A 23555-nucleotide genomic window follows, 5' to 3' on the forward strand; every position below is an offset into this window, starting at 1 on the left:
AGAGATGGAGAAAGAGAAAGGTGCCTGTGTCGAGTCAGCAGCAGAAAAAATGAAACAAAGGGGCCTCCTGGGATATCCACACACTACTTCCTCACAAAGAACACACAGAGGGTGTGTGAAATGAAATAGGCACTGCAGCCCTGCTAGCTCAGTAGGTAGAGCATGAGACTCTTAATCTCAGGGTTGTGCATTCGAGCCACACGTTGGTCGTGATGCTTTTTAAAGGCTTCTCCATTTTCGGGTTTAACATTAAATCTCACGTTTTTCAGATATTTCGCTGAGGCTTAAAACTACACAAACACACATCCTGCAGTTTGCCTCACAATTCCCACAGGACTCCACACAACGCAGCACTTCCCGCTCTGGGAGGCGCCGCTGGGAGCGGTCCTAGGCCGAGCCTTTCCTGCGCCCTTTCCTAGCCTGAGCCGCCCGTGCTTACAGCGAGCTCGGAGTCCGCTCCGGTCCGTCCTGTCCCCCCCATCTTTTCAAAAAGAGGAGTTTAAGGTCTCATCCCCGCTGGTGTTATGATTAAAGTAGGTATGAAAACTACTTTATGTCGGCAGCGGGATTTGATCACGGGACTGGGGAAGATACTGCTCTTGAATGTGGCACCTTACACTGCTCGGCCATTCAGGCAGCCTCCAGGATATGGCTGTGGAAGCTGACTGCCACCTCGCGAAACAGGGAGAGTTCACACTGTTCTCTACTGGACATTTAAGTATGTGCCCAGAGACAGGTTGAGAGGACAGACGCATGTAAGTACCAGAGTGAGCTCCAGAGAGACCGATGGGGACATAAGACTGGGGAAGAGCGAGAGATGGAGAAAGAGAAAGGTGCCTGTGTCGAGTCAGCAGCAGAGAAAATTAAACAAAGGGGCCTCCTGGAATAACCACACACTACTTCCTCACAAAGAACACACAGAGGATGAGTGAAATGACATAGGCACAGCAGCCCGGCTAGCTCAGTCGGTAGAGCATGAGACTCTTAATCTCAGGGTCGTGGGTTCGAGCCCCACGTTGGGTGTGATTTCTTTTAAAGGCTTATCCATTTTGGGGTTTAACATTAACTCTCACCTTTTTCAGATATTTCGCTGAGGCTTAAAACTACACACACACACATCCTGCAGTTTGCCTCATGATTCCCACAGGACTCCACACAACGCAGAACTTCCCTCCCTGGGAGGCGCCGCTGGGAGCGGTCCTAGGCCCAGCCTTTCCTGCGCCCTTTCCTAGCCTGAGCCGCCCGTGCTTACAGCGAGCTCGGAGTCCGCTCCGGTCCGTCCTGTCCCCCCCCCATCCTTTGAAAAAGAGGAGTTTAAAGTCTCATCCCCGCAGGTGTTATGATTAAAGTAGGTATGAAAACTACTTTATGTCGGCAGCGGGATTTCATTACGGGACTGGGGAAGATACTGCTCTTGAATGTGGCAGCTTACACCGCTCAGCCATTCCGGCAGCCTCCGGAACACGGCTCTGGAGGCTGACTTCCACCTCACGAAACAGGGAGAGTTCACACTGTTCTCTACTGGACATTTAAGTATGTGCCCAGAGACAGGTTGAGAGGACAGATGCATGTATGTACCAGAGTGAGCTCCAGAGAGACTGATGGGGACTTAAGACTGGGGTAGAGCGAGAGATGGAGAAAGAGAAAGGTGCCTGTGTCGAGTCAGCAGCAGAAAAAATGAAACAAAGGGGCCTCCTGGGATATCCACACACTACTTCCTCACAAAGAAAACACAGAGGGTGTGTGAAATGAAATAGGCACTGCAGCCCAGCTAGCTCAGTAGGTAGAGCATGAGACTCTTAATCTCAGGGTTGTGCATTCGAGCCACACGTTGGTCGTGATGCTTTTTAAAGGCTTCTCCATTTTCGGGTTTAACATTAACTCTCACGTTTTTCAGATATTTCGCTGAGGCTTAAAACTACACAAACACACATCCTGCAGTTTGCCTCACAATTCCCACAGGACTCCACACAACGCAGCACTTCCCGCTCTGGGAGGCGCCGCTGGGAGCGGTCCTAGGCCGAGCCTTTCCTGCGCCATTTCCTAGCCCGAGCCGCCCGTGCTTACAGCGAGCTCGGAGTCCGCTCCGGTCCGTCCTGTCCCCCCCATCTTTTCAAAAAGAGGAGTTTAAGGTCTCATCCCCGCTGGTGTTATGATTAAAGTAGGTATGAAAACTACTTTATGTCGGCAGCGGGATTTGATCACGGGACTGGGGAAGATACTGCTCTTGAATGTGGCACCTTACACTGCTCGGCCATTCAGGCAGCCTCCAGGATATGGCTGTGGAAGCTGACTGCCACCTCGCGAAACAGGGAGAGTTCACACTGTTCTCTACTGGACATTTAAGTATGTGCCCAGAGACAGGTTGAGAGGACAGACGCATGTAAGTACCAGAGTGAGCTCCAGAGAGACCGATGGGGACATAAGACTGGGGAAGAGCGAGAGATGGAGAAAGAGAAAGGTGCCTGTGTCGAGTCAGCAGCAGAGAAAATGAAACAAAGGGGCCTCCTGGAATAACCACACACTACTTCCTCACAAAGAACACACAGAGGATGAGTGAAATGACATAGGCACAGCAGCCCGGCTAGCTCAGTCGGTAGAGCATGAGACTCTTAATCTCAGGGTCGTGGGTTCGAGCCCCACGTTGGGTGTGATTTCTTTTAAAGGCTTATCCATTTTGGGGTTTAACATTAACTCTCACCTTTTTCAGATATTTCGCTGAGGCTTAAAACTACACACACACACATCCTGCAGTTTGCCTCATGATTCCCACAGGACTCCACACAACGCAGCACTTCCCACCCTGGGAGGCGCCGCTGGGAGCGGTCCTAGGCCGAGCCTTTCCTGCGCCCTTTCCTAGCCTGAGCCGCCCGTGCTTACAGCGAGCTCGGAGTCCGCTCCGGTCCGTCCTGTCTCCCCCCCATCCTTTCAAAAAGAGGAGTTTAAGGTCTCAACCCCGCTGGTGTTATGATTAAAATAGGTATGAAAACTACTTTATGTCGGCAGCGGGAATTGATCACGGGACTGGGGAAGATACTGCTCTTGAATGTGGCGCCTTACACCGCTCGGAAATTCCGGCAGCCTCCCGAACACGGCTCTGGAGGCTGACTGCCACCTCGCGAAACAGGGAGAGTTCACACTGTTCTCTACTGGACATTCAAGTATGTGCCCAGAGACAGGTTGAGAGGACAGATGCATGTATGTACCAGAGTGAGCTCCAGAGAGACTGATGGGGACATAAGACTGGGGTAGAGCGAGAGATGGAAAAAGAGAAAGGTGCCTGTGTCGAATCAGCAGCAGAGAAAATGAAACAAAGGGTCCTCCTGGGATAACCACACACTACTTCCTCACAAAGAACACACAGAGGGTGTGTGAAATGACATAGGGACAGCAGCCTGGCTATCTCAGTCGGTAGAGCATGAGACTCTTAAGGTCAGGGTCGTGGGTTTGAGCCCCCTGTTGGGCGTGATGCTTTTTAAAGGCTTCTCCATTTTCGGGTTTAACATTAACTCTCACCTTTTTCAGATATTTCGCTGAGGCTTAAAACTACACACACACACACATCCTGCCGTTTGCCTCACCATTCCCACAGGACTCCACACAACGCAGCACTTCCCGCCCTGGGAGGCACCGCTGGGAGTGGTCCTAGGCCGAGCCTTTCCTGCGCCCTTTCCTAGCCTGAGCCGCCTGTGCTTACAGCGAGCTCGGAGTCCGCTCCGGTCCGTCCTGTCCCCCCCCATCCTTTCAAAAAGAGGAGTTTAACGTCTCATCCCCGCTGGTGTTATGATTAAAGTAGGTATGAAAACTACTCTATGTCAGCAGCGGGATTTGACCACGGGACTGGGGAAGATACTGCTCTTCAATGTGGCGCCTTACACCGCTCGGCCATTCCGGCAGCCTGCGGAACACGGCTCTGGAGGCTGTCTGCCACCTCGCGACACAGGGAGAGTTCACACTGTTCTCTACTGGACATTTAAGTATGTGACCAGAGACAGGTTGAGAGGACAGATGCATGTATGTAGCAGAGTGAGCTCCAGAGAGACTGATGGGGACATAAGACTGGGGTAGAGCGAGAGATGGAGAAAGAGAAAGGTGCCTATGTCGAGTCAGCAGCAGAGAAAATGAAACAAAGGGGCCTCCTGGGATAACCACACACTACTTCCTCACAAAGAACACACAGAGGGTGTGTGAAAGGACATAGGCACAGCAACCAGGCTAGCTCAGTCGGTAGAGCATGAGACTCATAATCTCAGGGTCGTGGGTTCGAGCCCCATGTTGGGTGTGATGCTTTTTAAGGCTTATCCATTTTCGGGTTTAACATTAACTCTCACCTTTTTCAGATATTTCGCTGAGGCTTAAAACTACACACACACACATCCTGCATTTTGCCTCACAATTCCCACAGGACTCCACATAATGCAGCACTTCCCGCCCTGGGAGGCGCCGCTGGGAGCGGTCCTAGGCCGAGCCTTTCCTGCGCCCTTTCCTAGCCTGAGCCGCCCGTGCTTACAGCGAGCTCGGAGTCCGCTCCGGTCTGTCCTGCTCCCCGCCCCATCCTTTCAAAAAGAGGAGTTTAAGGTCTCATCCCCGCTGGTGTTATGATTAAAGTAGGTGTGAAAACTACTTTATGTCAGCAGCAGGATTTGATCACGGGACTGGGGAAGATACTGTTCTTGAATGTGGCACCTTACACCGCTCGGCCATTCCGGCAGCCTCCGGAACACCGCTCTGGAGACTGACTGCCACCTCGCGAAACAGGGAGAGTTCACACTGTTCTCTACTGGACATTTAGGTATGTGCCCAGAGACAGGTTGAGAGGACAGATGCATGTATGTACCAGAGTGAGCTCCAGAAAGACTGATGGGGACATAAGACTGGGGTAGAGCGAGAGATGGAGAAAGAGAAAGGTGCCTGTGTCGAGTCAGCAGCAGAGAAAATGAAACAAAGTGGCCTCCTGGGATAACCACACACTACTTCCTCACAAAGAACACACAGAGCGTGTGTGAAATGACATAGGCACAGCAACCCGGCTAGCTCAGTCGGTAGAGCATGAGACTCTTAATCTCAGGGTCGTGGGTTCGAGCCCCATGTTGGGCGTGATGCTTTTAAAAGGCTTCTCCATTTTCGGGTTTAACATTAACTCTCACCTTTTTCAGATATTTCGCTGAGGCTTAAAACTACACACACACATCCTGCAGTTTGCCTCACGATTCCCACTGGACTCCACACAACGCAGCACTTCCCGCCCTGGGAGGCGCCGCTGGGAGCGGTCCTAGGCCGAGCCTTTCCTGCGCCCTTTCCTAGCCTCAGCCGCCCGTGCTTACAGCGAGCTCGGAGTCCGCTCCGGTCCGTCCTGCCCCCCGCCCCATCCTTTCAAAAAGAGGAGTTTAAGGTCTCATCCCCGCTGGTGTTATGATTAAAGTAGGTGTGAAAACTACTTTATGTCAGCAGCAGGATTTGATCACGGGACTGGGGAAGATACTGTTCTTGAATGTGGCGCCTTACACCGCTCGGCCATTCCGGCAGCCTCCGAAACACAGCTCTGGAGGCTGACTGCCACCTCGCGATTCAGGGAGAGATCACAATGTTCTCTACTGGACATTTAAGTATGTGCCCAGAGACAGGTTGAGAGGACAGATGCATGTATGTACCAGAGTGAGCTCCAGAGAGACTCATGGGGACATAAGATTGGGGTAGAGCGAGAGATGGAGAAAGAGAAAGGTGCCTGTGTCGAGTCAGCAGCAGAGAAAATGAAACAAAGGGGCCTCCTGGGATAACCACACACTATTTCCTCGCAAAGAACACACAGAGAGTGTGTGAAATGACAAAGACACAGCAGCCAGGCTAGCTCAGTCGGTAGAGCATGAGACTTTTAATCTCAGGGTCGTGGGTTCGAGCCACACGTTGAGTGTGATGATTTTTAAAGGCTTCTCCATTTTCGGGTTTAACATTAACTCTCACCTTTTTTAGATATTTCACTGAGGCTTAAAACTACACACACACACATCCTGCAGTTTGCCTCACGATTCCCACAGGACTCCACACAACGCAGCACTTCCCGCCCTGGGAGGCGCCGCTGGGAGCGGTCCTAGGCCAAGCCTTTCCTGTGCCCTTTCCTAGCCTGAGCCGCCCATGCTTACAGCGAGCTCGGAGTCTGCTCCTGTCCGTCCTGTCCCCCCCCATCATCCAAAAAGAGGAGTTTAAGCTCTCATCCCCGCTGGTGTTATGATTAAAGTAGGTATGAAAACTACTTTATGTCGGCAGCGGGATTTGATTACAGGACTGGGGAAGATACTGCTCTTGAATGTGGCCCCTTACACCGATCGGCCATTCCGGCAGCCTCCGGAACACGGCTGTGGAGGCTGACTGCCACCTTGCGAAACAGGGAGAGTTCGCACTGTTCTCTACTGGACATTTAAGTATGTGCCCAGAGACAGGTTGAGAGGACAAATGCATGTATGTACCAGAGTGAGCTCTGGAGAGACTGATGGGGACATAAGACTGGGGTAGAGCGAGAGATGGAGAAAGAGAAAGGTGCCTGTGTCGAGTCAGCAGCAGAGAAAATGAAACAAAGGGGCCTCCTGGGATAACCACACACTACTTCCTCACAAAGAACACACAGAGGGTGTGTGAAATGACAGTTGGCACAGCATCCCGGCTATCTCAGTCGGTAGAGAATGAGACTTAATCTCAGGGTCGTGGGTTCGAGCCACACGTTGAGCGTGATGATTTTTAAAGGCTTCTCCATTTTCGGGTTTAACATTAACTCTCACCTTTTTCAGATATTTCGCTGAGGCTTAAAACTACACACACCCACACATCCTGCAGTTTGCCCCACGATTCCCACAGGACTCCACACAATGCAGCACTTCCCGCCCTGGGAGGCGCCGCTGGGAGCGGTCCTAGGCCGAGCCTTTCCTGCGCCCTTTCCTAGCCTGAGCCGCCCGTGCTTACAGCGAGCTCGGAGTCCGCTCCGGTCGGTACTGTCCCCCCCATCCTTTCAAAAAGAGGAGTTTAAGGTCTCATCCCCGCTGGTGTTATGATTAAAATTGGTATGGAAACTACTTTATGTTTGCAGCGGTATTTGATCACAGGACTGGGGAAGATACTGCTCTGGAATGTGGCACCTCACACCGCTCGGCCATTCCGGCAGCCTCCGAAACGCGGCTCTGGAGGCTGACTGCCACCTCGCGAAACAGGGAGAGTTCACACTGTTCTCTACTGGACACTTAAGTATGTGCCCAGAGACAGGTTGAGAGGACAGATGCATGTATGTACCAGAGTGAGGTCCAGAGAGACTGAAGGGGACATAAGACTGGGGTAGAGCGAGAGATGGAGAAAGAGAAAGGTGCCTGTGTCGAGACAGCAGCAGAGAAAATGAAACAAAGGGGCCTCCTGGGATAACCACACACTACTTCCTCACAAAGAACACACAGAGGGTGTGTGAACTGACATAGGCACAGCAGCCTGACTAGCTCAGTCGGTTGAGCATGAGACTCTTAATCTCACGGTCGTGGGTTCGAGCCCCATGTTGGGTGTGATGCTTTTTAAAGGCTTCTCCATTTTCGGGTTTAACACTAACTCTCACCTTTTTCAGATATTTCGCTGAGGCTTAAAACTACACAAACACACATCCTGCAGTTTGCCTCATGATTCCCACAGGACTGCGCACAACGCAGCACTTCCAGCCCTGGGAGGCGCAGCTGGTAGCGGTCCTAGGCCGAGCCTTTCCTGCGCCCTTTCCTAGCCTGAGCCGCCCGTGCTTACAGCGAGCTCGGAGTCCGCTCCGGTCCGTCCTGCCCCCCCCATCCTTTCAAAAAGAGGAGTTTAAGGTCTCATCCCCAGTGGTGTTATGATTAAAGTAGGTATGAAAACTACTTTATTTCGGTAGCGGGATTTGATCACCAGACTGGGGAAGATACTGCTCTTGAATGTGGCGCCTTACACCGCTCAGCCATTCCGGCAGCCTCCGAAACATGCCTCTGGAGGCTGACTGCCACCTCGCGAAACAGGGAGAGGTCACACTGTTCTCTACTGGACATTTAAGTATGTGCCCAGAGACAGGTTGAGAGGACAGATGCATGTATTTACCAGAGTGAGCTCCAGAGAGACTGATGGGGACATAAGACTGGGGTAGAGCGAGAGATGGAGAAAGAGAAAGGTGCCTGTGTCGAGTCAGCAGCAGAGAAAATGAAACAAGGGGGCCTCCTGGGATAACCACACACTACTTCCTCACAAAGAACACACAGAGGGTGTGTGAAATGACAAAGGCATAGCAGCCTGGCTAGCTCAGTCGGTAGAGCATGAGACTCTTAATCTCGGGGTCGTGGCTTTGAGCCCCACGTTGGGGGTGATGCTTTTTAAAGGCTTCTCCATTTTCGGGTTTAACATTAACTCTCACCTTTTTCAGATATTTCGCTGAGGCTTAAAACGACATACACACACACATCCTGCCGTTTGCCTCACGATTCCCACAGGACTCCACACAACACAGCACTTCCCACCCTGGGAGTCGCCGCTGGGAGCGGTCCTAGGCCCAGCCTTTCCTGCGCTCTTTTCTAGCCTGAGCCGCTAGTGCTTACAGCGAGCTCGGAGTCCGCTCCGGTCCGTCCTGTCCCCCCCCATCCTTTCAAAAAGAGGAGTTTAAGGTCTCATCCCCCCTGGTGTTATGATTAAAGTAGGTATGAAAACTACTTAATGTCAGCAGCGGGATTTGACCACAGGACTGGGGAAGATAATGCCCTTGAATGTGGCACCTTACACCGCTCGGCCATTCCGGCAGCCTCCGGAACACGGCTCTGGAGGCTGACTGCCACCTCGCGACACAGGGAGAGTTCACACTGTTCTCTACTGGACATTTAAGTATATGCCCAGAGACAGGTTGAGAGGACAGATGCATGTATGTACCACAGTGAGCTCCAGAGAGACTGATGGGGACATAAGACTGGAGTAGAGCGAGAGATGGAGAAAGAGAAAGGTGCCTGTATCGAGTCAGCAGCAGAGAAAATGAAACAAAGGGGCCTCCTGGGATAACCACACACTACTTCCTCACAAAGAACACACAGAGGGTGTGTGAAATGACATAGGCACAGCAGCCTGGCTAGCTACGTCGGTAGAGCATGAGACTCTTAATCTCAGGGTTGTGGGTTCGAGCCCCACGTTGGGCGTGACGCTTTTTAAAAGCTTCTCCATTTTCGGGTTTAACATTAACTCTCACCTTTTTCAGATATTTCGCGGAGGCTTAAAACGACACACACACACACATCCTGCAGTTTGATTCACGATTCCCACAGGACTCCACACAACGCAGAACTTCCCTCCCTGGGAGGCGCCGCTGGGAGCGGTCCTAGGCCCAGCCTTTCCTGCGCCCTTTCCTAGCCTGAGCCGCCCGTGCTTACAGCGAGCTCGGAGTCCGCTCCGGTCCGTCCTGTCCCCCCCCATCCTTTCAAAAAGAGGAGTTTAAAGTCTCATCCCCGCAGGTGTTATGATTAAAGTAGGTATGAAAACTACTTTATGTCGGCAGCGGGATTTGATCACGGGACTGGGGAAGATACTGCTCTTGAATGTGGCACCTTACACTGCTCGGCCATTCAGGCAGCCTCCAGGATATGGCTGTGGAAGCTGACTGCCACCTCGCGAAACAGGGAGAGTTCACACTGTTCTCTACTGGACATTTAAGTATGTGCCCAGAGACAGGTTGAGAGGACAGACGCATGTAAGTACCAGAGTGAGCTCCAGAGAGACCGATGGGGACATAAGACTGGGGAAGAGCGAGAGATGGAGAAAGAGAAAGGTGCCTGTGTCGAGTCAGCAGCATGAGACTCTTAATCTCAGGGTTGTGCATTCGAGCCACAAGTTGGTCGTGATGCTTTTTAAAGGCTTCTCCATTTTCGGGTTTAAAATTAAATCTCACCTTTTTCAGATATTTCGCTGAGGCTTAAAACTACACACACACACATCCTGCATTTTGCCTCACAATTCCCACAGGACTCCACATAATGCAGCACTTCCCGCCCTGGGAGGCGCCGCTGGGAGCGGTCCTAGGCCGAGCCTTTCCTGCGCCCTTTCCTAGCCTGAGCCGCCCGTGCTTACAGCGAGCTCGGAGTCCGCTCCGGTCTGTCCTGCTCCCCGCCCCATCCTTTCAAAAAGAGGAGTTTAAGGTCTCATCCCCGCTGGTGTTATGATTAAAGTAGGTGTGAAAACTACTTTATGTCAGCAGCAGGATTTGATCACGGGACTGGGGAAGATACTGTTCTTGAATGTGGCACCTTACACCGCTCGGCCATTCCGGCAGCCTCCGAAACACAGCTCTGGAGGCTGACTGCCACCTCGCGATTCAGGGAGAGATCACAATGTTCTCTACTGGACATTCAAGTATGTGCCCAGAGACAGGTTGAGAGGACAGATGCATGTATGTACCAGAGTGAGCTCCAGAGAGACTCATGGGGACATAAGATTGGGGTAGAGCGGGAGATGGAGAAAGAGAAAGGTGCCTGTGTCGAGTCAGCAGCAGAGAAAATGAAACAAAGGGGCCTCCTGGGATAACCACACACTATTTCCTCGCAAAGAACACACAGAGAGTGTGTGAAATGACAAAGACACAGCAGCCAGGCTAGCTCAGTCGGTAGAGCATGAGACTTTTAATCTCAGGGTCGTGGGTTCGAGCCACACGTTGAGTGTGATGATTTTTAAAGGCTTCTCCATTTTCGGGTTTAACATTAACTCTCACCTTTTTTAGATATTTCACTGAGGATTAAAACTACACACACACACATCCTGCAGTTTGCCTCACGATTCCCACAGGACTCCACACAACGCAGCACTTCCCGCCCTGGGAGGCGCCGCTGGGAGCGGTCCTAGGCCAAGCCTTTCCTGTGCCCTTTCCTAGCCTGAGCCGCCCATGCTTACAGCGAGCTCGGAGTCTGCTCCTGTCCGTCCTGTCCCCCCCATCATCCAAAAAGAGGAGTTTAAGCTCTCATCCCCGCTGGTGTTATGATTAAAGTAGGTATGAAAACTACTTTATGTCGGCAGCGGGATTTGATTACAGGACTGGGGAAGATACTGCTCTTGAATGTGGCGCCTTACACCGCTCGGCCATTCCGGCAGCCTCCGGAACATAGCTCTGGAGGCTGACTGCCACCTCGCGAAACAGGGAGAGTTCACACTGTTCTCTACTGGACATTTAAGTATGTGCCCAGAGACAGGTTGAGAGGACAGATGCATGTATGTACCAGAGTGAGCTCCAGAGAGACTGATGGGGACATAAGACTGGGGTAGAGCGAGAGATGGAGAAAGAGAAAGGTGCCTGTGTCGAGTCAGCAGCAGAGAAAATGAAACAAAGGGGCCTCCTGGGATAACCACACACTACTTCCTCACAAAGAACACACAGTGGGTGTGTGAAATGACATAGGCACATCAGCCCGGCTAGCTCAGTCGGTAGAGCATGAGACTCTTAATCTCAGAGTTGTGGGTTCGAGCCCCATGTTGGGCTTGATGCTTTTTTAAGGCTTCTCCATTTTCGGTTTTAACATTAACTCTCACCTTTTTCAGATATTTCGCTGAGGCTTAAAACTACACACACACACACACACATTCTGCAGTTTGCCTCACGATTCCCACAGGACTCCACACAACGCAGCACTTCCCGCCTTGGGAGGCGCCGCTGGGAGCGGTCCTAGGCCGAGTTTTCACTGCGCCCTTTCCTAGCCTTAGCCGCCCTTGCTTACAGCGAGATCGGAGTCCGCTCCGGTCCATCCTGTCCCCCCCAATCTTTAAAAAAGTGGAGTTTAAAGTCTCATCCCCGCTGGTGTTATGATTAACATAGATACGAAAACTACTTTATGTCGGCAGCGGGATTTGATCACGGGACTGGGGAAGATACTGTTCTTGAATGTGTCGCCTTACACCGCTCAGCCATTTCGGCAGCCTCATGGACACGTCTCTGGAGGCTGACTGCCACCTCGCGCAACAGGGAGAGTTCACACTGTTCTCTTCTGGACATTTAAGTATGTGCCCAGAGACAGGTTGAGAGGACAGATGCATGTATGTACCAGAGTGAGCTCCAGAGAGACTGATGGGGACATAAGACTGGGGTAGAGCGAGAGATGGAGAAAGAGAAAGGTGCCTGTGTCGAGTCAGCAGCAGAGAAAATGAAACAAAGGGGCCTCCTGGAATAACCACACACTACTTCCTCACAAAGAACACACAGAGAGTGTGTGAAAGAATATAGGCACAGCAACCTGGCTAGCTCAGGCGGTAGAGCATGAGACTCTTAATCTCAGGGTTGTGGGTTTGAGCCCCATGTTGGGTGTGATGCTTTTTAAAGGCTTTTCCATTTTCGGGTTTAACATTAACTCTCACCTTTTTCAGATATTTCGCTGAGGCTTAAAACTACACACACACACACACACATCCTGCAGTTTGCCTCACAATTCCCACAGGACTCCACACAACGCAGCAGTTCCCGCCCTGGGAGGCGCCGCTGGGAGCGGTCCTAGTCCGAGCCTTTCCTGCGCCCTTTCCTAGCCTGAGCCGCCCGGGCTTACAGTGAGCTCAGAGTCCGCTCCGGTCCGTCCTGTCCCCCCCCATGCTTACAAAAAGAGGAGTTTAAGATCTCATCCCCGCTGGTGTTATGATTAAAGTAGGTATGAAAACTACTTTATGTCAGCAGTGGGATTTGATCATAGGACTGGGGAAGATACTGCTCTTGAATGTGGCGCCTTACACCGCTCGCCCATTCCGGCAGCCTCCGGAATACAGCTCTGGAAGCTGAGTGCCACATCGTGAAACAGGGAGAGTTCACAGTGTTCTCTACTGGACATTTAAGTATGTGCCTAGAGACAGGTTGAGAGGACAGATACATGTATGTACCAGAGAGACTGATGGGGACATAAGACTGGGATTGAGCCAGAGATGGAGAAAGAGAAAGGTGCCTGTGTCCAGTCAGCAGCAGAGAAAATAAAACAAAGGGGCCTCCTGGGATAACCACACACTACTTCCTCACAAAGAACACACAGAGGGTGTGTGAAATGACATAGACACAGAAGCCCGGCTAGCTCAGTCGGTAGGGCATGAGACTCTTAATTTCAGGGTTGTGGGTTCGAGCCCCACATTGGGTGAGATGCTTTTTAAAGGCTTCTCCATTTTCGGGTTTAACATTAACTCTCACCTTTTTCAGATATTTCGCTGAGGCTTAAAACTACACACACACACATCCTGCAGTTTGCCTCACGATTCCCACAGGACTCCACACAACACAGCACTTCCCGCACTGGGAGGCACCGCTGGGAGCGGTCCTAGGCCGAGCCTTTCCTGCGCCCTTTCCTAGCCTGAGCCGCCCGTGCTTACAGCGAGCTCGGAGTCCGCTCCGGTCCGTCCTGTCCCCCCCCCAATCTTTCAAAAAGAGAAGTTTAAGGTCTCATCCCCGCTGGTGTTATGATTAAAGTAGGTATGAAAACTACTTTATTTCAGCAGTGGGATTTGATCACGGGACTGGGGAAGATACTGCTCTTGACTGTGGCGCCTTACACTGCTCAGACATTCCGGCAGCCTCCGGAGCACGGCTCTGGAGGCTGACTGCCAGCTCGCGAAACAGGGAGAGTTCACACTGTTCTCTACTGGACATTTAAGTATGTGCCCAGAGACAGGTTGAGAGGACAGATGTATGTATGTACCAGAATGAGCTCCAGAGAGACTGATGCGGACATAAGACTGCAGTAGAGCGAGAGATGGAGAAAGAGAAAGGTGCCTGTGTCGAGTCAGCAGCAGAGAAAATGAAACAAAGGGGCCTTCTGGGATAACCACACACTACTTCCTCACAAAGAACACACAGAGGGTGTGCGAAATGACATCGGCACAGTAGCCCGGCTAGCTCAGTCGGTAGAGCATGAGACTCTTAATCTCAGGGTCGTGGGTTTGAGCCTGACGTTGGGCGTAATGCTTTTTTAAGGCTTCTACATTTTTGGGTTTAACATTAACTGTTACCTTTTTCAGATATTTTGCTGAGGCTTAAAACTACACACACACACATCCTGCAGTTTGCCTCATGATTCCCACAGGACTCCACACAACGCAGCACTTCCCGCCCTGGGAGGCGCCGCTGGGAGCGGTCCGAGGCCGAGCATTTCCTGTGCCCTTTCCTAGCTTGAGCCGCCCGTGCTTACAGCGAGCTCGGAGTCCGCTCCGGTCCGTCCTGTCCCCCCCCATCCTTTCAAAAAGAGCAGTTTAAGGTCTCATCCCCTCTGGTGTTATGATTAAAGTAGGTATGAAAACTACTTTATGTTGGCAGCAGGATTTGATCACGGGACTGGGGAAGATACTGCTCTTGAATGTGGCGCCTTACACCGCTCGGGCATTCCAGCAGCCTCTGGAACACGGCTCTGGAGGCTGACTGCCACCTCGCAAAACAGGGAGAGTTCACACTGTTCTCTACTGGACATTTAAGTATGTGCCCAGAGACAGGTTAAGAGGACAGATGCATGTATGTACCAGAGTGAGCTCCAGAGAGACTGATGGGGACATAAGACTGGGGTAGAGCGAGAGATGGAGAAAGAGAAAGGTGCCTGTGTCGATTCAGCAGCAGAGAAAATGAAACAAAGGGGCCTCCTGGGATAACCACACACTACTTCCTCACAAAGAACACACAGAGGTTGTGTGAAATAACACAGACACAGTAGCCCGGCTAGCTCAGTCGGTAGAGCATGAGACTCTTAATCTCAGGGTCGTGGGTTCGAGCCCCATGTTGGGCGTGATGATTTTTAAAGGCTTTTCCATTTTCGGGTTTAACATTAACTCTCACCTTTTTCAGATATTTTGCTGAAGCTTAAAACGACACACACACACATCCTGCCGTTTGCCTCACGATTCCCACAGGACTCCACACAACGCAGCACTTCCAGCCCTGGGAGGCGCCGCTGGGAGCGGTCCTAGGCCCAGCCTTTCCTGCGCCCTTTCCTAGCCTGAGCCGCCCGTGCTTACAGCGAGGTCGGAGTCCGCTCCGGTCCGTCCTGTCCCCCCCCATCCTTTCAAAATGAGGAGTTTAAGGTCTCATCCCCGCTGGTGTTATGATTAAAGTAGGTAAGAAAACTACTTTATGTCAGCAGCAGGATTTGATCACAGGACTGGGGACGATACGGCTCTAGAATGTGGCACCTTACACCGCTCGGCCATTCCGGCAGCCTGCAGAACACTGCTCTGGAGGCTGACTGCCACCTCGCAAAACAGGGAGAGTTCACACTGTTCTCTACTGGACATTTAAGTATGTGCCCAGAGACAGGTTGAGAGGACAGATGCATGTATGTACCAGAGTGAGCTCCAGAGAGACTGATGGGGACATAAGACTGGGGTAGAGCGAGAGATGGAGAAAGAGAAAGGTGCCTGTGTCGAGTCAGCAGCAGAGAAAATGAAACAAAGGGGCCTCCTGGGATAACCACACACTACTTCCTCACAAAGAACACACAGAGGATGTGTGAAATAACATAGACACAACAGCCTGGCTAGCTCAGTCCGTAGAGCATGAGACTCTTAATCTCAGGGTCGTGGGTTCGAGCCCCACGTTGGGCGTGATGCTTTTTAAAGGCTTATCCATTTCCGGGTTTAACATTAATTCTCACCTTTTTCAGATATTTCGCTGAGGCTTAAAACTACACACACACACATCCTGCAGTTTGCCTCACGATTCCCACAGGACTCCACACAACGCAGCACTTCCCACCCTGGGAGGCGCCGCTGGGAGCGGTCCTAGGCCGAGCCTTTCCTACGCCCTTTCCTAGCCTGAGCCGCCCGTGCTTACAGCGAGCTGGGAGTCCGCTCCGGTCCGTCCTATCTCCCCCCCCATCCTTTCAAAAAGAGGAGTTTAAGGTCTCAACCCCGCTGGTGTTATGATTAAAGTAGGTATGAAAACTAATTTATGTCGGCAGCGGGAATTGATTACGGGACTGGGGAAGATACTGCTCTTGAATGTGGCGCCTTACACGGCTCGGAAATTCCGGCAGCCTCCCGAACACGGCTCTGGAGGCTGACTGCCACCTCGCGAAACAGGGAGAGTTCACACTGTTCTCTACTGGACATTCAAGTATGTGCCCAGAGACAGGTTGAGAGGACAGATGCATGTATGTACCAGAGTGAGCTCCAGAGAGACTGATGGGGACATAAGACTGGGGTAGACCGAGAGATGGAGAAAGGTGCCTGTGTCGAGTCAGCAGCAGAGAAAATGAAACAAAGGGGCCTCTTGGGATAACCACACACTACTTCCTCACAAAGAACACACAGAGGTTGTGTGAAACTCCACAGGCACAGGAGCCCGGCTAGCTCAGTCGGTAGAGCATGAGACTCTTAATCTCAGGGTCGTGGGTTCGAGCCCCACGTTGGGCGTGATGATTTTTAAAGGCTTTTCCATTTTCGGGTATAACATTAACTCTCACTTTTTTCAGATATTTCGCTGAGGCTTAAAACGACACACACACACACATCCTGCCGTTTGCCTCACGATTCCCACAGGACTCCACACAACGCAGCACTTCCAGCCCTGGGAGGCGCCGCTGGGAGCGGTCCTAGGCCCAGCCTTTCCTGCGCCCTTTCCTAGCCTGAGCTGCCCGTACTTACAGCGAGCTCGGAGTCCGCTCCGGTCCGTCCTGTCCCCCCCCCATCCTTTCAAAAAGAGGAGTTTAAGGTCTCATCCCCGCTGGTGTTATGATTAAAGTAGGTATGAAAACTACTTTATGTCAGCAGCGGGATTTGATCACGGGACTGGGGACGATACGGCTCTAGAATGTGAAACCTTACACTGCTCGGCCATTCCGGCAGCCTGCGAAGCACTGCTCTGGAGGCTGACTGCCACCTCGCAAAACAGGGAGAGTTCACACTGTTCTCTACTGGACATTTAAGTATGTGCCCAGAGACAGGTTGAGAGGACAGATGCATGTATGTACCAGAGTGAGCTCCAGAGAGACTGATGGGGACATAAGACTGGGGTAGAGCGAGAGATGGAGAAAGAGAAAGGTGCCTGTGTCGAGTCAGCAGCAGAGAAAATGAAACAAAGGGGCCTCCTGGGTTAACCACACACTACTTCCTCACAAAGAACACACAGAGGATGTGTGAAATGACATAGGCCCAGCAGCCCGGCTGGCTCAGTCGGTAGAGCATGAGACTCTTAATCTGAGGGTCGTGGGTTCGAGCCCCACGTTGGGCGTGATGCTTTTCAAAGGCTTATCCATTTTCGGGTTTAACATTAACTCTCACCTTTTTCAGATATTTCGCTGAGGCTTAAAACTACACACACACACACACATCCTGCAGTTTGCCTCACGATTCCCACAGGACTCCACACAACGCAGCACTTCCCACCCTGGGAGGCGCCGCTGGGAGCAGTCCTAGGCCGAGCCTTTCCTACGCCCTTTCCTAGCCTGAGCCGCCCGTGCTTACAGCGAGATGGGAGTCCGCTCCGGTCCGTCCTAACTCCCCCCCATCCTTTCAAAAAGAGGAGTTTAAGGTCTCAACCCCGCTGGTGTTATGATTAAAGTAGGTATGAAAACTAATTTATGTCGGCAGCGGGAATTGATTACGGGCCTGGGGAAGATACTGCTCTTGAATGTGGCGCCTTACACCGCTCGGAAATTCCGGCAGCCTCCCGAACACGGCTCTGGAGGCTGACTGCCACCTCGCGAAACAGGGAGAGTTCACACTGTTCTCTACTGGACATTCAAGAATGTGCCCAGAGACAGGTTGAGAGGACAGATGCATGTATGTACCAGAGTGAGCTCCAGAGAGACTGATGGGGACATAAGACTGGGGTAGAGTGAGAGATGGAGAAAGAGAAAGATGCCTGTGTCGAGTCAGCAGCAGAGAAAATGAATCAAAGGGGCCTCCTGGGATAACCGCACACTACTTCCTCACAAAGAACACACAGAGGGTGTGTGAAATAACATAGGCACAGGAGCCCGGCTAGCTCAGTCGGTAGAGCATGAGACTCTTAATCTCAGGGTCGTGGGTTCGATCCCCACGTTGGGCGTGATGCTTTTTAAAGGCTTCTCCATTTTCGGGTTTAACATTAACTCTCACTTTTTCAGATATATTTAGCTGAGGCTTAAAACTACACACACACACACACACATCCTGCAGTTTGCCTCACGATTCCCACAGGACTCCACACAACGCAGCACTTCCCACCCTGGGAGGCGCCGCTTGGAGCGGTCCTAGGCCGAGCCTTTCCTGCGCCCTTTTCTAGCCTGAGCCGCCCGTGCTTACAGCGAGCTCGGAGTCCGCTCCGGTCCGTCCTGTCTCCCCCCCATCCTTTCAAACAGAGGAGTTTAAGGTCTTAACCCCGCCGGCGTTATGATTAAAGTAGGTATGAAAACTACTTTATGTCGGCAGCGGGAATTGATCACGGGACTGGGGAAGATACTGCTCTTGAATGTGGCGCCTTACACCGCTCGGAAATTCCGGCAGCCTCCCGAACACGGCTCTGGAGGCTGACTGCCACTTCGCGAAACAGGGAGAGTTCACACTGTTCTCTACTGGACATTCAAGTATGTGCCCAGAGACAGGTTGAGAGGACAGATGCATGTATGTACCAGAGTGAGCTCCAGAGAGACTGATGGGGACATAAGACTGGAGTAGAGCGAGAGATGGAGAAAGACAAAGGTGCCTGTATCGAGTCAGCAGCAGAGAAAATTAAACCAAAGGGCCTCCTGGGATAACCACACACTACTTCCTCACAAAGAACACACAGAGGATGTGTGAAATAACATAGGCACAGCAGCCCGGCTAGCTCAGTCGGTAGAGCATGAGACTCTTAATCTCAGGGTCGTGGGTTCAAGCCCCTCGTTGGGTGTGATGCTTTTTAAAGGCTTCTCCATTTTCGGGTTTAACATTAACTCTCACCTTTTTCAGATATATTTCGCTGAGGCTTAAAACTACACACACACATCCTGCAGTTTGCCTCACTATTCCCACAGGACTCCACACAACGCAGCACTTCCCACCCTGGGAGGCGCCGCTGGGAGCGGTCCTAGGCCGAGCCTTTCCTACGCCCTTTCCTAGCCTGAGCCGCCCGTGCTTACAGCGAGCTGGGAGTCCGCTCCGGTCCGTCCTATCTCCCCCCCCATCCTTTCAAAAAGAGGCGTTTAAGGTCTCAACCCCGCTGGTGTTATGATTAAAGTAGGTATGAAAACTAATTTATGTCGGCAGCGGGAATTGATTACGGGACTGGGGAAGATACTGCTCTTGAATGTGGCGCCTTACACAGCTCGGAAATTCCGGCAGCCTCCCGAACACGGCTCTGGAGGCTGACTGCCACCTCGCGAAACAGGGAGAGTTCACACTGTTCTCTACTGGACATTCAAGTATGTGCCCAGAGACAGGTTGAGAGGACAGATGCATGTATGTACCAGAGTGAGCTCCAGAGAGACTGATGGGGACATAAGACTGGGGTAGAGCGAGAGATGGAGAAAGGTGCCTGTGTCGAGTCAGCAGCAGAGAAAATGAAACAAAGGGGCCTCTTGGGATAACCACACACTACTTCCTCACAAAGAACACACAGATGTTGTGTGAAATACCACAGGCACAGCAGGCCGGCTAGCTCAGTCGGTAGAGCATGAGACTCTTAATCTCAGGGTCGTGGGTTCGAGCCCCACGTTGGGCGTGATGATTTTTAAAGGCTTTTCCATTTTCGGGTTTAACATTAACTCTCACCTTTTTCAGATATTTCGCTGAGGCTTAAAACGACACACACACACACATCCTGCCGTTTGCCTCACGATTCCCACAGGACTCCACACAACGCAGCACTTCCAGCCCTGGGAGGCGCCGCTGGGAGCGGTCCTAGGCCCAGCCTTTCCTGCGCCCTTTCCTAGCCTGAGCCGCCCGTGCTTACAGCGAGCTCGGAGTCCGCTCCGGTCCGTCCTGTCCCCCCCCATCCTTTCAAAAAGAGGAGTTTAAGGTCTCATCCCCGCTGGTGTTATGATTAAAGTAAGTATGAAAACTACTTTATGTCAGCAGCGGGATTTGATCACGGGACTGGGGACGATACGGCTCTAGAATGTGAAACCTTACACCGCTCGGCCATTCCCGCAGCCTGCGGAGCACTGCTCTGGAGGCTGACTGCCACCTCGCAAAACAGGGAGAGTTCACACTGTTCTCTACTGGACATTTAAGTATGTGCCCAGAGACAGGTTGAGAGGACAGATGCATGTATTTACCAGAGTGAGCTCCAGAGAGACTGATGGGGACATAAGACTGGGGTAGAGCGAGAGATGGAGAAAGAGAAAGGTGCCTGTGTCGAGTCAGCAGCAGAGAAAATGAAACAAAGGGGCCTCATGAGTTAACCACACACTACTTCCTCTCAAAGAACACACAGAGGATGTGTGAAATGACATAGGCACAGCAGCCCGGCTGGCTCAGTGGGTAGAGCATGAGACTCTTAATCTGAGTGTTGTGGGTTCGAGCCCCACGTTGGACGTGATGCTTTTTAAAGGCTTATCCATTTTCGGGTTTAACATTAACTCTCACCTTTTTCAGATATTTCGCTGAGGCTTAAAACTACACACACACACACACATCCTGCAGTTTGCCTCACGATTCCCACAGGACTCCACACAACGCAGCACTTCCCACCCTGGGAGGCGCCGCTGGGAGCAGTCCTAGGCCGAGCCTTTCCTACGCCCTTTCCTAGCCTGAGCCGCCCGTGCTTACAGCGAGATGGGAGTCCGCTCCGGTCCGTCCTAACTCCCCCCCATCCTTTCAAAAAGAGGAGTTTAAGGTCTCAACCCCGCTGGTGTTATGATTAAAGTAGGTATGAAAACTAATTTATATCGGCAGCGGGAATTGATTACGGGACTGGGGAAGATACTGCTCTTGAATGTGGCGCCTTACACGGCTCGGAAATTCCGGCAGCCTCCCGAACACGGCTCTGGAGGCTGACTGCCACCTCGCGAAACAGGGAGAGTTCACACTGTTCTCTACTGGACATTCAAGTATGTGCCCAGAGACAGGTTGAGAGGACAGATGCATGTATGTACCAGAGTGAGCTCCAGAGAGACTGATGGGGACATAAGACTGGGGTAGAGCGAGAGATGGAGAAAGAGAAAGATGCCTGTGTCGATTCAGCAGCAGAGAAAATGAATCAAAGGGGCCTCCTGGGATAACCACACACTACTTCCTCACAAAGAACACACAGAGGGTGTGTGAAATGACATAGGCACAGGAGCCCGGCTAGCTCAGTCGGTAGAGCATGAGACTCTTAATCTCAGGGTCGTGGGTTCGAGCCCCACGTTGGGCGTGATGCTTTTTAAAGGCTTCTCCATTTTCGGGTTTAACATTAACTCTCACCTTTTTCAGATATATTTAGCTGAGGCTTAAAACTACACACACACACACACACACACACACATCCTGCAGTTTGCCTCACGATTCCCACAGGACTCCACACAACGCAGCACTTCCCACCCTGGGAGGCGCTGCTTGGAGCGGTCCTAGGCCGAGCCTTTCCTGTGCCCTTTTCTAGCCTGAGCCGCCCGTGCTTACAGCGAGCTCGGAGTCCGCTCCGGTCCGTCCTGTCTCCCCCCATCCTTTCAAACAGAGGAGTTTAAGGTCTTAACCCCGCCGGTGTTATGATTAAAGTAGGTATGAAAACTACTTGATGTCGGCAGCGGGAATTGATCACGGGACTGGGGAAGATACTGCTCTTGAATGTGGCGCCTTACACCGCTCGGAAATTCCGGCAGCCTCCCGAACACGGCTCTGGAGGCTGACTGCCACCTCGCGAAACAGGGAGAGTTCACGCTGTTCTCTACTGGACATTCAAGTATGTGCCCAGAGACAGGTTGAGAGGACAGATGCATGTATGTACCAGAGTGAGCTCCAGAGAGACTGATGGGGACATAAGACTGGGGTAGAGCGAGAGATGGAGTAAGAGAAAGGTGCCTGTGTCGAGTCAGCAGCAGAGAAAATGAAACAAAGGGGCCTCCTGGGATAACCACACACTACTTCCTCACAAAGAACACACAGAGGGTGTGTGAAATGACATAGGCACCGTAGCCTGGCTAGCTCAGTCGGTAGAGCATGAGCCTCTTAATCTGAGGGTCGTGGGTTCGAGCCCCACGTTGGGCGTGATGGTTTTTAAAGGCTTTTCCATTTTCGGGTTTAACATTAACTCTCACCTTTTTCAGATATTTCGCTGAGGCTTAAAACGACACACACACACACATCCTGCAGTTTGCCTCACAATTCCCACAGGACTCCACACAACGCAGCACTTCCCACCCTGGGAGGCGCCGCTGGGAGCAGTCCTAGGCCGAGCCTTTCCTACGCCCTTTCCTAGCCTGAGCCGCCCGTGCTTACAGCGAGCTGGGAGTCCGCTCCGGTCCGTCCTATCTCCCCCCCCATCCTTTCAAAAAGAGGAGTTTAAGGTCTCAACCCCGCTGGTGTTATGATTAAAGTAGGTATGAAAACTACCTTAAGTCAGCAGCAGGATTTGATCACGGGACTGGGGACAATACTGCTCTAGAATGTGGCACCTTACACCGCTCGGCCATTCCGGCAGCCTCCGGAACACGGCTCTGGAGGCTGACTGCCACCTCGCAAAACAGGGAGAGTTCACACTGTTCTCTACTGGACATTTAAGTATGTGCCCAGAGACAGGTTGAGACGACAGATGCATGTGTGTACCAGAGTGAGCTCCAGAGAGACTGATGGGGACATAAGACTGGGGTAGAGCGAGAGATGGAGAAAGAGAAAGGTGCCTGTGTCGAGTCAGCAGCAGAGAAAATGAAACAAAGGGGCCTCCTGGGATAACCACACACTACTTCCTCACAAAGAACACACAGAGGATGTGTGAAATAACATAGACACAACAGCCTGGCTAGCTCAGTCCTTAGAGCATGAGCCTCTTAATCTCAGGGTTGTGGGTTCGAGTTGGGTGTGATGCTTTTTAAAGGCTTCTCCATTTTCCGGTTTAACATTAACTCTCACCTTTTTCAGATATTTCGCTGAGGCTTAAAACGACACACACACACACACATCCTGCCGTTTGCCTCACGATTCCCACAGGACTCCACACAACGCAGCACTTCCCGCCCTGGGAGGCGCCGCTGGGAGCGGTCCTAGGCCCAGCCTTTCCTGCGCCCTTTCCTAACCTGAGCTGCCCGTGCTTACAGCGAGCTCGGAGTCCGCTCCGGCCCGTCCTGTCCTTCCCATCCTTTCAAAAAAAGGAGTTTAACGTCTCATCCCCGATGGTGTTATGATTAAAGTAGGTATGAAAACTACCTTATGTCAGCAGCGGGATTTGATCACGGGACTGGGGACAATACTGCTCTAGAATGTGGCACCTTACACCGCTCGGCCATTCGGGGAGCCTCCGGAACACGGCTCTGGAGGCTGACTGCCACCTCGCAAAACAGGGAGAGTTCACACTGTTCTCTACTGGACATTTAAGTATGTGCCCAGAGACAGGTTGAGACGACAGATGCATGTATGTACCAGAGTGAGCTCCAGAGAGACTGATGGGGACATAAGACTGGAGTAGAGCGAGAGATGGAGAAAGAGAAAGGTGGCTGTATCGA

At 52.0% G+C, this 23555-nt stretch overlaps 9 non-coding genes across 9 annotated transcripts; all 9 read left to right on the forward strand.

Moving 5' to 3' along the window:
- Nucleotides 1-950: 950 nt before the first annotated feature.
- Nucleotides 951-1023, forward strand: TRNAK-CUU (transfer RNA lysine (anticodon CUU)). Its single transcript has one exon. It is a non-coding gene; the product is annotated as a tRNA-Lys (tRNA).
- A 1555-nt stretch (nt 1024-2578) lies between these two features.
- Nucleotides 2579-2651, forward strand: TRNAK-CUU (transfer RNA lysine (anticodon CUU)). Its single transcript has one exon. It is a non-coding gene; the product is annotated as a tRNA-Lys (tRNA).
- A 1558-nt stretch (nt 2652-4209) lies between these two features.
- Nucleotides 4210-4282, forward strand: TRNAM-CAU (transfer RNA methionine (anticodon CAU)). Its single transcript has one exon. It is a non-coding gene; the product is annotated as a tRNA-Met (tRNA).
- A 1556-nt stretch (nt 4283-5838) lies between these two features.
- On the forward strand, nt 5839-5916 carry TRNAK-UUU (transfer RNA lysine (anticodon UUU)). Its single transcript has one exon. It is a non-coding gene; the product is annotated as a tRNA-Lys (tRNA).
- Nucleotides 5917-10606: 4690 nt separating this feature from the next.
- TRNAK-UUU (transfer RNA lysine (anticodon UUU)) lies at nt 10607-10684 on the forward strand. Its single transcript has one exon. It is a non-coding gene; the product is annotated as a tRNA-Lys (tRNA).
- A 3990-nt stretch (nt 10685-14674) lies between these two features.
- On the forward strand, nt 14675-14747 carry TRNAK-CUU (transfer RNA lysine (anticodon CUU)). The gene has a single exon. It is a non-coding gene; the product is annotated as a tRNA-Lys (tRNA).
- Nucleotides 14748-16298: 1551 nt separating this feature from the next.
- Nucleotides 16299-16371, forward strand: TRNAK-CUU (transfer RNA lysine (anticodon CUU)). Its single transcript has one exon. It is a non-coding gene; the product is annotated as a tRNA-Lys (tRNA).
- Nucleotides 16372-17934: 1563 nt separating this feature from the next.
- TRNAK-CUU (transfer RNA lysine (anticodon CUU)) lies at nt 17935-18007 on the forward strand. Its single transcript has one exon. It is a non-coding gene; the product is annotated as a tRNA-Lys (tRNA).
- A 3194-nt stretch (nt 18008-21201) lies between these two features.
- On the forward strand, nt 21202-21274 carry TRNAK-CUU (transfer RNA lysine (anticodon CUU)). The gene has a single exon. It is a non-coding gene; the product is annotated as a tRNA-Lys (tRNA).
- The last annotated feature ends 2281 nt before the right edge of the window (nt 21275-23555 follow it).

This window comes from Pleurodeles waltl, chromosome 6 (genome assembly GCF_031143425.1).
Source record: "Pleurodeles waltl isolate 20211129_DDA chromosome 6, aPleWal1.hap1.20221129, whole genome shotgun sequence".
Taxonomy (NCBI): Eukaryota; Metazoa; Chordata; class Amphibia; order Caudata; family Salamandridae; genus Pleurodeles; species Pleurodeles waltl.